Consider the following 13,053-nt stretch of genomic DNA (forward strand, 5'->3'; position numbering starts at 1 on the left):
AATTTAAAATAATTTAATATATTACAAAATTAATAATGAATTATGTAATAATAGTATAAATTTTGATTTTATGGATAATTAAATCCAATAAATATTTCATATTTTAAAATTTAAATATTTCACATATTATTTAAGTATTTAAATAAATAAATATTTGAAATAACAAAATATTTAACATAACTATATTTTAAATAATTAAAATAAAGAAATTATGTAATAAATTTAAAAAATCCTGAAAATTAGAAAAAATATTTATAACATAATATTTAAATTAATAATAATATAATAGTTTTACATAATATTGTAAATAACTAATTTCAATTATATCAATTAATAATTCGAGAAAATAACTAATTTCATTAATTGTTTATTGTTTTTTGTGATAAATGAATTTTCAATGATTATGAATAAATTTATTTTGTTTTGCTATTTAACAGAAAACTTTTTATAATTATTGGAGATTAAACTACTATTATTGAAATTTTTAAATTTAACTTATTGTACTTATTGTATTTATTATATTTTTGTTATAACTTATTGAGTATATTTTATTAGATATTAAACTATTATTTGAGATTATACTATTTATTGACTAAGTTAATATATTTTTAGTACTTATTGTATTTTTGTAATTATTGTAATTATTGTATTTCTTTCATTACTAATATATTTTCAATAATTGTGTATTTTCACTATAAATTTTCAATAATTATTGAAGATTAAACTATTCTTATTTATCAGAGATGAGATTATTAATTTAGCTGAAATTATGAGTGTTCATGAGTTGGTTCAGTTCGGTCGTAAGCTATTTGGCCAACCAAATTGATTTGGTCAGGTTAGAGAGTTGGTCAGTAAGGTCAAATCCAACCCACTCAAGTTGTATCGGTTTATGTCGATCTTTTGGTTTGGTCAATCGGTTCAAAAGATTTAAACTTAAATCCAACCTTGTGATTACCCCTTATTGGGCAACGTAAAAACCATCACCCATAATTAGTTTCTGTCCTTGCCATATGTAGTGTCATCTCCCCTTTACCATAAGAGCAGTTTGGTAAGTGCATCCCATCAATCATTTCTGCATGAATAACTTGTACAATAAACATCCAATGATGATCAACAAGTGAGCATAAAAATACATAAACTTATCACAGTTTAAAATATATAAAGCAATAAAGAAGCTTAATCCATAACAAACATAAAACTCATCACAGTTTGAATTCCAACATTTTCTTCGTCAGAAACATAACATCATGTTTCACATGTTTCGATATAAGCCACAAATCTATGTATCCCACTGGGTAGATCTTTGGTACTTCTTCCATAGCTCAGAAGAAATTCGGTTTCTAACCATGTCCATCTCTCTGCTCGAACCTAGTGCAGATGCAGTGTGCTTTTCATCATCATCATCGCCACTTGAACCGTCATCAACTGAGTCATTTTCATAACCATCTGCACACTCTTCTATGTGTTTATCTTCACATGCCTCTTTTTATAAAGTTGTATATTATAAAACATGACAGTACAAGAAATCATTGAAACTCTAATTGGTAGCATGACATGTTTTTCAAAATGGGGAATTTACCCTTCAAGATCCCAAAGTGATGTTCGATGACATTACGTAGTGAAAAATGAGTAGTTGAAAAGGTCTTCCTTGCATCTAAATCTACCGAACTGTCTCTCACTAAGGCGGTACCATTCACTAGAGTATGGTGCTAGGAAACTAGGAGCATTAGCAAATCTAGAATCAATAAGGTAGTACTTTTCTGCATTGAATTCTATATGTGAAGACACACAAAGAAAATTAATAAAGGGCAACTCTAAGGATTGTCTACTGCACCTGGTGGTGGTTTGGGAAACTCTATATTGAGCCTAGTAAGTGCTTATGCCAATATCCTTGAATCATGTGTTGATCCTTCCCATCCCGTGTATACAAAGGTATAGAACATATTAAAATCACAAATAGCCAAAGCATTTGTTGTACAAACCTTCTTCCTTCCTCTATCTAGTATTTGTTTAGCAACAGGGACACTAACTGATACATGTGTATCATCTATAACCCCCAAACAATCCTATTCATAATTATGAACATAATTAGAACAACAAATGTGGAGAGAACTACTACAGACTATGAAATGTAGTTACCTTGAACATTGGATAATATCTCTTAGATTTCTTAATAAATGGTTGCACTTCAATGAATGCAAGTGGCCTTATGAGCTCCTTTCCTATTTTGCAAATTACATACACAACTTTTTGTACATGTGTATTAATGGTCCATGAAGAATGGTGGAATCGCTCATCCATCAAGCAGTTCCTCTCATTATGACCAATTGTGAGTAGGAAGAATGAAAGTGACTCCTCGATGATGGTATTCCTAGTGTTCTTCAAAACTCCTCTTACCGTAAGTAGAGAGGCTAGGTTTTTGAAGACATGTCATTCCATCCTAAATGAATTGTAGCATCTATCTGCATATTCTAAGTCATTAAGGACTTTTGTCCACACATAAGTGTGTCCGGTCAAAAAAGAAGTCATGCAACGTTGCCTTCTTGTTTGTGAACAATACAAGTGTAGTATGCAGAAAGTCATAATGAAGTTTATCATGTCCTCATCATCATCATCTGAATCAATGGATTGTCTTTTTCATTGATACTAATGAGGATCCATAGAATATTGTTGTATGACAAACTATAACATTATAATGAAATCAAAATAAACATCAGACACCATGGTTATAACTAGCATATAATCATGTAAATACCAGCATGTAACAAAAAATTTCATAAGTCCAAATGGGAGTACATATGAGCATTAGAGATCATCATCCATTACCAAAAAAAAACATCATCCCAAAAAGTACTTAGATTTAACCAAGCACAAAAAGAAATAAAGTCTTCTAGAAATCATGGATTTGATGGCTCATCATTCAATCCATGGAGCTAGAAACCCCTAACATGTGTAGGCATAGTAAGAAAAGTGTGCCTCCATTTCTCTTCCATAAACAACTTGGTTGCCCTAAAATAGCACGTTAGAGAAAATTTTTCAACATCAAATGTGGCATTAAGGGTTTCAATGCATTACTCTATTTCCTCTTTCTCATGAGCTTTTTCAAGTCTATCCCTCTCTAGATTTCTTTCATTTTCCATTTCTCGAATCTTTGCCCTCTCTAATTCTATCAAGTTTCTTTCCTTCTCCATTTCTAGTAGTTCAACTTTCTTTTTGTTGTACTTTACCCATGAATTAATCATTAAATCAAGTCCAAGTGGAAGACATTGTTTCTTCCCTTTCTTCATGCTAGTCGGTGGATTGCCAACTCTACTCTTACAGTCTGGCATCTCTAATACATCATCTGTGGGATCAATAGTGTAAGGACTGGCAAGAGATTCCCAAGTTGTTGATGTCCCTTGATCATAATATGACAACTGGTAGTGGGCTATCTAAAATTGGGACATGATCATCAAGACCCATTTCAAGAGAGTATCCCATGTCCCCGATTGCCTGTATTCCTCCAAAAATGTATTCCAACTCATCCCAATGTCGATAAACTTGTGTCCAAAACGATCATGCCCAATGATGAGTTTGCACAATATAAGGAATTGATTACGTTTTATACCATTCTAATCAAAAGTAAATGAGTGGGTTCAAGGCAAATTACCTTCATTAGGCTTTGCTAGACTTCTTCATTGGCGATAGGATTCTTTGTCAATGGATCTACAGTCACACCTGTGTGGTTAAGGAGGGTTAAGTACGGATTCTGACGTTGTCTAAGTGCATTATATTTGTTTTTAAACTGAGCATGGACATAACTCCTATTATGTTTCTAGTTAAATTTCTGGCATATGTACTTCCACCCTTCTGTGTTAAAGGAAGATGTAGGCTTGTTGTTTGCCCTAACTTGGTCCACCATAAGATTAATGAATGTTTTCTCCTCTACATCAGTCCACTGTGCACAATCGGGACCTACTTTGAATTCTTCATTATCTAACTCGGTTGCCATCCTGCTATCAAACCGCTAAGCTTAATGAATAGTGCTCTAAATACTTTAATGGGACAAGTCATTATCTATCTAACTCGGTTGCCCTACATAATAGTTCATAATAGTTTATACAACAACACATAAATTAATATCATTATCTATCTAGTATTAAGAAAACACATTTGAAAGGAAATATTCATAATAGTCTAATGTATAAGAAATATTCACTTATAATTTAAGGTTCAATTAGTTTCAGTTTTGCAAGTTAGAAATGAAGCCAAATGTTAGTTACGGAGATTTTACTATAAAGAAACAAACCATAATTAGAGATAACTTTCTTGGAAAATATATCTACAATGATACAATAGCTAGAAAGCTTGTATTTCTAGTTTCGGGTTTGCTACAATAGCTACAATAGTTTCGGTTTTGTTGTAACTAACTTGTATTTGTTTCTTATCATTGGCAAGGTTATTATCATTGTTGTAACTAACTTGAATATAAAAAGACCCAAAGTTTTTTTTTTCTCCATTTGAGATGGTTTAACCTAAGCTGTAGCCTATAGAAACCCCATCTCTATTCAGACCAGCCATGTCAACTCGGACCCCCAAGAACTCAAAATAGTAGCACAGTCAAGAGCCTTCCAGTCCCCATATCCTATCTGGGTTCTTCCATATTTCTTTGCATGAAACAGAGCAGAGCTAGCAGAGACTCATAACGGGAACATATTTCACATAAACCCAATTGCAACACAGTCAAGAGCCCTCCAGTCCCCTGTCCTATTTGGGTTCTTCATATTTCTTTGCATGAAGAGCTAGCAGAGACTCATAATGGGAACAGGTTTCAGATAAACCCAATTGTGGCACAGACAAGAGCCCTTCAGTCCCCTGTCCTATCTGGGTTCTTCATATTTCTTTGCATGAAGAGCTAGAAGAGACTCATTATGGGAGCAGAATTCACATAAACACAATAGATTTCACCACTAATTGATCCACAACCCACATGGGGCCATAAAAGATTAACGGGCTAGAGTATCACAACAACAACCGGTCAGATCATTAAATCACAAATGCCAAGATTCAAGTGGGCCATCATGGATGAACAAACACATTAAAGAGATGGAAGCCCTCAGTTGCAGTTCCTCAATATCAAAACACATAGGATTCATCACAGGATACACAACTGTGTATGGAAACCTTGACCATGTTCAAACTTCTAGGCCACAACTTTGTTGGGTCAGATCAGGTTGAACTTGATGTTCATGGGACCAAAGAATTAATCAGATTCTTTGGTGAAAGAATGCCCAATTTGGTTGACTACTGGTTGACTAATCAATTATGTGCTTTTTCTTTTTTTATTTTTATTCTATTATTTGGGTTGCTTATTCTCCTAGTTTATTTTGGTTCTTTCATGTTAATTCATCTTTAATGTTTGCTAGTTACTACACAAACTATAGAAACAAGATAATTCATACAAGAATAGGGACAAAGACTGAAATCAACTAGATACAAGTACCTTAGTAACTATGATACAAATGCTCCTGAAAGCAACACAATCCCCTTTCACCACTACAAGAGATATTTTCAAATACAAATTGAAAAAATATATCCAATCACCTTCTTCTTGGATAAAAAATATTTAACCATGACAAATTCCCTTAACTGATAAAAAAAAAAGAAGAACCAATTATGTTAATAATCTCGTTGAGGCCGTTATAGGTTATGACAGACTAGAGATCACTTTGTTTATCTAAAATTATGTTTTGATGATTAGTAGCTATAAGTCCAATGGCCAATAAAACTTGAAACAAGTTCATTGTATAATACCCTGAGAACAAAGGTGCAAGAAAAAACAAATTTTTAACCTCAAATAGCCAGCAGCCCCAGAATGTATAATTCAAGAAAGAAAAGAAAAAGAAAATAATGCACATGGTTCTATCTCATGGTTCTATCAAAACAAGAAGGAAAGCAAACTTCATGGTTCTATCTCATCTGGTTTACAGAGAAGGAAAAGAAAACGTTTTTATAGAGAAAAACGAGCTTACATAGAGGGAAAAATAAGTATAGAGACAAACCTCTTCCGGCTACGACCAAATTCCTCAGGCGACAACCAACCTCTTCCGGCGACGGTAGTAACGAAGATACTTTCGGTGAGCCAGAGGTTACAGAGGCTTTGGGATGTTCGGCGGCAAGAAGAAAGAAGAGGACTGTCTAACCCTACCATTTATTGGGTTAATGTTCCGATGGGCCGAGAAGCACTGGAACATAACCACTAATGCCAACTCAGATTACACATAAGTGCCATGTAGGAGCCACTTTTTGCTAGTTCAGTTAACCGTTGGGAGCAACGGTTCACCGATGCATGAAAAGCTAAATTTGGCGTTTCATGCATTGGTGGTCCCCCGATTTTCGGCATGTCCAATTTTTTGATAATTGACTGAACCAAATAATGAGATACATGGGCATTTGTTGAAACGCTTATGTGGATCTGATGTGGTACCGTTTTTTGAAAAACGGCCACGATTCCAAACATCCCACTTATAAGTCATGATAGTTGGGGGGGTCAATGAAAATAGTCTTCTTGTCCAGCCTCTTAGTCAAGGCCTTCAGACCTAATATCAAAATGACTATGACAATGTTAGGAACAATGGTCCTTGGTATGTGTTTTACCAATGGCTCATGTTTGCAAAATGGAGTGAAGGTAGAGACCAGTGCACTTCCATTATTACCAGAACTGAAGTCTACCCTCAAGTACATAATCTGCCTTTTGAAATGACCAACATAGAGAGAACCCAGCAAATTGGTGCCTCCTTTTTGACATGTAAATCTATTAAAACCCATCCATGTAAAATACTTTCGTCTAAAGGTTATCATAGACATGGAAAGGCCTTTAAAAGCTGGCTATTTTGTTAGTTCCACTACCTAGCCCATTTACAGATATAAAAGCTTGCTTGGAATCTGCTTTCTTTGTGGCCGTGTGGGGCATTGCCATCATCGATGTTCCTTTTGTGACCTACAATCCAACAAACCAAGAATATTTATTTAGTTCCAGGCCCATGAGTTTCTCAAGTCCCTGGATCAAAGTGGAAACCCAATAAGAATGGATTGGTGATTTCTAGACTTCGGACAATTCATCTAGCAAGAGCATACTAGATGTTGTTGAGAAGAAGAAAGTTGACAAAGAGCCATAAACCCTCCTAGAGATGATTGGGGGTCATCATTGGGAACAAGGAGAATCCTTTGGATCAGGAGCCTCCTCGAATGTTGGGTTAAGCGGCAATTTAGGTAGTCCCGACATAGCAAGTAGGTCAAATCAGTATGGAAATCCTTAATGGACAGAAGTTGGCAAGCCCCAAATGATGGCTTCAAATCATGAAACCCCTATTAGTCAAGCTCAGAGAATTCTAGACAATTTTCAAAGGACCACAAAGTGGTATTAGAATGGGGCCCCTTCCTCCTTTGGATCCTCTAGGTGCAATCACGGGTCCAACCCCAAGAAACCCATCAAGGATTTCAGGTTCGGAGTAGAGCCATAAGAAACCCAAGAGAATCCTAGAAGAGGATTTCTCAACTCTTCGAATTCAACCCAACCCACCAGGAGTTGTCAACCCTTCTGCTCTCCAAGAAGAGCTTATCCCCCTTACCTCTCAACGAATGGACCCTAAAGACCTGGAAAATAGAAATGCTATGGTTAAATCTGTCATTTTGGAAGGATCTTAGGCTTCCACCCTCAGAGGGACTCAGAAGATCACCTTGAGGAGGTAACCTCCTTTTATCCTTCCCATATTGTTTTGGCTTATCTGTTTTTGCTTGGGATTGTAGAGGAATCCGCAGAAAATTTTTCCATAGCAACTTTCTGAATCATGTTAAACGTAGTTCCCATGATTTAATTTTTCTCTGAAATGAAAGTTTCCTCCACCAAAATGAATCTTTTGCAAAAGAAAATTTGCTACCCAAATTCTTGTATGATAGATGCGGATGGCCTGTCAAGAGACAAACATGCAATCAGTTTTCACAAATACACTTGTGATGAGAAAATCTCCATTGCTTTTGTTGGTGACTTTAATGTTGATTTAAATTATGATTGCCACATTGAAAAGGATCTCATAAGAGCTGCTAGCAATTCCTCTTTAACCCGATGTTTTAGGAACTTCATAGATTCTTTCCACCTAACATACATCAACATAGCTGGGGAGTCAACCACATGGCCAAATGGGCAGAGAGGTTTGGGTAGAAGAGAAAAGAAACTTGATTGCATGTTTGTCTCTGGTGAATGTTTAAACATATTTACTACTTTGAAATCTATAATCTGCCCCAAATGGGGCCCGGATCATAAGCCTATCTAGGTCTGGTTCAACCTTGATCAGAGTCAAAAACCTAAACCTTATAAGTTTTTTAAGAGTTGACTTATGGAATCAGGCAGAGTGAACATCATAAATAAATAATGGGATCAATCAATTCATGGTTATGTTGGATTTAAAATTACTAGGAAATTAGATAGGATAAAAGAAAGGCTTAGAACCTGGAACAAGACTTGTTTTGGAGATGCAAAGAGAAAAGTCGAGAAAATAAATAACCAGGTTTTGGACTTGGAAAGTTGAGTGATCTCCGAGGAAAACAACCAAAAAATAAAACAGTTATGTATTATCAAGGAAAAGCTCCTATATTAGCAAGAGTCTTTTTGGAGACAGAAGTCCAGGCAGCTTTGGCTTAGAGAAGGGGATCACAACACAAGCTATTTCCATAAAGTTGTCAACTTTAGGAAACAAAGGAATCAGATATCATGGATAAAAAATGATGATGGGGAACACATATCAAATCAAGAAGGAACTGCAAATACCTTTATTCAATACTTTGAAGAACAATTCCAATCTAGAAGAGACTTTTTCTTCACAGGCATGAATGGCCTCTTTGAGAAGACAATTCCAAACTTCTTGCTCCCCCTGTTATAAACGAAGTGAAAGAAGTTGTCATGTCCATGGGAAGTTTAAAAGCCCCGGGCTGGGATGGTTTCCTTGCTATTATTTATCAAAAATTTTGGGGCTCAGTGTGGTGACCTCTATGACTTAGTTTGTGACTTTTTTAGGAATAAAAAACCTCTAGGTCAAATAAACCACACATTTATCCCCTTATACCCAAAACAAAGCCCCTTCCAAAGTTAATCATTATAGGCCAATCAGTTTATGTAACGTTGTCTCTAAGATAATTGCAAAACTCCTGGCCAGTAGAATGAAACTTCTGATAAACAAATGCATTTCCCCCTTCCAAGTGGCTTTTGTTAAAGGCTGACTCATTCAAGATAATATAATCCTTGCTCAAGAGATTTTCCACTACCCGAAAACAAGCAAAGGCAAAATAGGATAAATGGTTTTGAAACTAGACATCTCTAAAGCTTTTGACTCTCTAGAATGGGATTATCTCCTATGGACCCTTTTAGCTCTAGGCTTTTCAGATGACTAGTGTGAAATGATCAAAGTCTTCCTCTCCAAAGGAATCCGTCTTATGGTTTTTTGCTTGATAATTTCAAAGCATGTTTAAGCAAATGGAAGGCCAGCTCTCTGCCCTATGTTGGTAGACAAACTTGTCCAGTTTGTGTTACAATCCATCCCCATATATTGCATGAGTGTAACCAAAATGCCCCAAAAAACCATAAAAGAAATGTAACACTCACAAAAACAATTTTGGTGGAATGAAAAAGAAAGGGAAAAACGTTTGAAGTGAGTTGCCTAGAGTAAACTCACCTGCCCCATAAACAGACGACTTGGAATGGGAAATCTTGCTTTCAGGAATAAAGCCCTCCTAGCCAAGCTAGCCTAAAGATTCCTGACTGAACCTAGTACTCTATGGGCTAAAGTCTTAGCAGGAAAATACCTCTCAAGCAAGCAAAGCATCCCTAGGAAGGCTTCTACCTCAGCTTCGAGAACCTGGAAAGCCTTAGTGGAATCTCTCTACAGTATCTACCCACATCTTGGAGTCGAGCCATGTATATACTCAAAGGGTTCAGTTTGGGATTTTACCCTGGATTCAAAAAAAAAGTAAAGAATTCATAACTCCTCAGAGATCACCTCAAAAAAGCGATTGAAATTTGACAATAAAAGACCTCATAACTCAAAACCCCACTGGTTGGAATGTTGACAAAATAGAATCGATACTCTTAGGGTCCATTTGGTTTGTAGGAATAGGGGTCTGGAATCGGAATGGGCTATTCCGGTTCCAATTATTTGGCTGGGTGGAATCGGAATCCTATTCCCATTTCTGATGGAATGCAATTCCCCCATTTGAGGGAATGGCCATTCCCTACCCCTATCTTGAGAGTGAAATTTCATTCTTGCTGATTTTAATTCCCATTCTCATTCCTGCCTGAACCAAACAGATTATGGGAATGGACCATTCCGATTCTGATTCCAAAGGATTTTGATTCCGATTCCGACTATAAACCAAACGGATTCTTAGTTTATAAAGATGCAATTCTTAGCACAAGTATCATGAATGATCAATCTGATACCTTCTTGCGGATAAAAGCTAGAAATGGTAATTTCGCCACAAAGCAATTCTACGAGTCTCTCTGGCAAAATTATGATTCAGGCATATCTATGGAAAGTGCTAAATGAATTAAGCTAATAACATGGAAACTAAATATTCCATCGAAATTCAAGCTTTTTCTGTGGAGGCTTGTAGTTCTGTGTAAATCAGATCTTCTAAATCGAGAGATTTTAGATAAATCCAAATGCTCAGTGTGTGATAAACTGATAATGATTAGGGGTGCAAGTCAGGTTGGCCCGAATTAACAGTTTACACTGTTTTGGACTTGGGCTTCGGATTGGGCCTATTGAAATTTTGACAAAATCCCAACTCTAACCCAAAAAAGTTGCACCCCTAATAATGACGAGGAAAACCCATTGCATCTTTTCTTATGGTTTCCTTTGGCTATATAAGGCGGTGCTATTTGCTAGTCCACGGACCATTGTTTTCCCCCAAAACCTTCAAAATTTCTGGATGGTAAGCTACATAACAAAATTCTGTTGGATTAGGCCTTATCCTGGCTTGTCTGGCCTGATATTTTATTTGGAAAGTTAGAAATGACATTATTTTCAAGAATGAAACCAAGGACCCTTCTTGAGTCCTAACCCAAATTCAAACCTCCTTGCATGGATTCCAAGCCTGTGCAGACGCAGCTCAACAAGAAAGCAATCCTACCATGTTAAATGAGCAATCCATAATCATAATTTGTGATGGGGGATATCAAAGAAATAACCAAGGAACCTTTAATTTGGGCTTGTTTTATTGGATTGTTATTTTAATTTTCTTTGTGCTTATGGTAACAATGCAGTCCCCTGGAAGCTGAATGTGTTGTTGTTCAGTAAAACCTTCTTTTTGTGAAATCTCATGGATGAGCCAGTCTAACAATCTTCACAAATGCAGAATTTGATACACACTTGGACCATTACATTGAAAAAATTAAGAACTTATGTCATGACTTTACTTCTGTAAATATTCTGTTTAAGCCTAGGGAACTTACTTCCGCTGCTCATCTAGTAGCCCAAGAGGCAAGAACAACTGATATTTTTTGGTATTGGGAAAATGCTCACAATCGACTGGACCTATCTTTTTGTAATCCTCTTTAATTAAAAGTATCTTTTACTTATCAAAAAAAAACTCAAATAGAATAGGCCATTACCTAGTTTAATTGTTGGGCCTTTATTACTTTTCATCTTTATGAAGGGGCAAAAATGAGGCCCATGCAAGGTTGCATTGGCCATTATCACGTTGAAAACTTGAAATAAAGTTTATTGATTTATGGACCAAGGCTCTGTTTCAGTAAGCTTAGTGAAAAACAGGAATGAGCTAAAAAGTGTTTTAAGCATTTAGCAATTAAGTCTCAAGCCCAAATACTTTTAAGCCTCAAAAGAATAAATCCTGAAACTTATCCAAACTCAACCTACGAATGTATATACACATATTTGTTTTTCTATTACTACAATGAACAATTCTTCTCTCAATCACAATCCAAAGTTATCAAATGTTTCTTCTCTCTATATGAGTTATTGTCTATTCTACTCGAGAATGGGTACTCATCACCCAATCCATATCCATCCACTTAGAACACAACAAAGGCAATAAGATGTGCGTTTGGAACATACATTTTTGTTTTGAAAAAAAAAAAAAAGTATACATATTTGCAAACACCACCTAATATAGTCTTTGTTAATGCCAAGGGTTTTATTTTCTAAAACAAAAATAACTGTCATGTCAGCAAAAATAATGTATTTTTGCAAATGTGGCTAAAGATTATATTGTGTTTTGGTTTTGTTTATTGCACAAGTTCAACGGTGTTTAGTTCCAAATCCAAATGCATATTGTGGCCGGATTTCTCTTTCTCATTGATTGATGTAGACTTGACTTTTTTAGGACATGTAGCCCCAAAAGAATTTATCTTTAATTGCTCTCTCATTTTTCTTCATTCAACTTTATTATTTCATTAAAAAACACCTTGAAGCTTTAGAAGCCGGGTGAGATCCCTGAATGGATTTGTTAAGTAAAATTGTTGATGTATAAGAAGTCCCATGATATTTTTAATTGAGTCAAGTTGGTCTAAGCCTAACTCAAATATTGTTTTTTAAGTTATGTTTTAGTCGATCTGATTTTAACCCAATTTGCACCCCCAATGCCCAATGAGAGTGGTCAAATTTCTATGTTCTACTTTTTTATTGAATAATCTTAAAACTTATTTACTAAAATCTACACTATAGTTAGCATTTTACTAAAATACCACTTATAATTTGCAATGAATTTAATCAATCTTCCATTACATGATAGTGTTGACCCTAATGTTCATTTAAATAAATTTAATCAAAAGAAAATAAAAATAAAAAATACCATTTTTCCCCTAATAAGACATGGGCAACCACTCTATTGGCTATATTGATCAAATTTGTTTTTTGTACAAAAAAGTGTTCAGGGTATTTTTGGAATAAAAAAACATGGGCCTAATGGCAAAACAAACACTCCTTAATGAAAGGTTGATGAAGTAAATGAGTTGTAAAATATATGAGATGTTTTAGTAAAATGAAAACTATAAGGTAAGTT

The 13,053-nt window shown here is 35.3% G+C and overlaps 1 long non-coding RNA gene across 1 annotated transcript; it reads right to left on the reverse strand.

The window, feature by feature from the left end:
- Positions 1-1,026: 1,026 nt before the first annotated feature.
- Positions 1,027-9,959, reverse strand: LOC104609782 (uncharacterized). The gene is made up of 3 exons (XR_016080106.1): positions 9,708-9,959; positions 6,042-8,909; positions 1,027-1,446 (listed from the first exon to the last, which is right to left on the reverse strand). It is a non-coding gene; the product is annotated as an uncharacterized LOC104609782 (long non-coding RNA).
- Positions 9,960-13,053: the final 3,094 nt, after the last annotated feature.

Source organism: Nelumbo nucifera, chromosome 1 (genome assembly GCF_055504915.1).
Source record: "Nelumbo nucifera cultivar China Antique chromosome 1, China Antique-T2T, whole genome shotgun sequence".
Classification (NCBI taxonomy): Eukaryota; Viridiplantae; Streptophyta; class Magnoliopsida; order Proteales; family Nelumbonaceae; genus Nelumbo; species Nelumbo nucifera.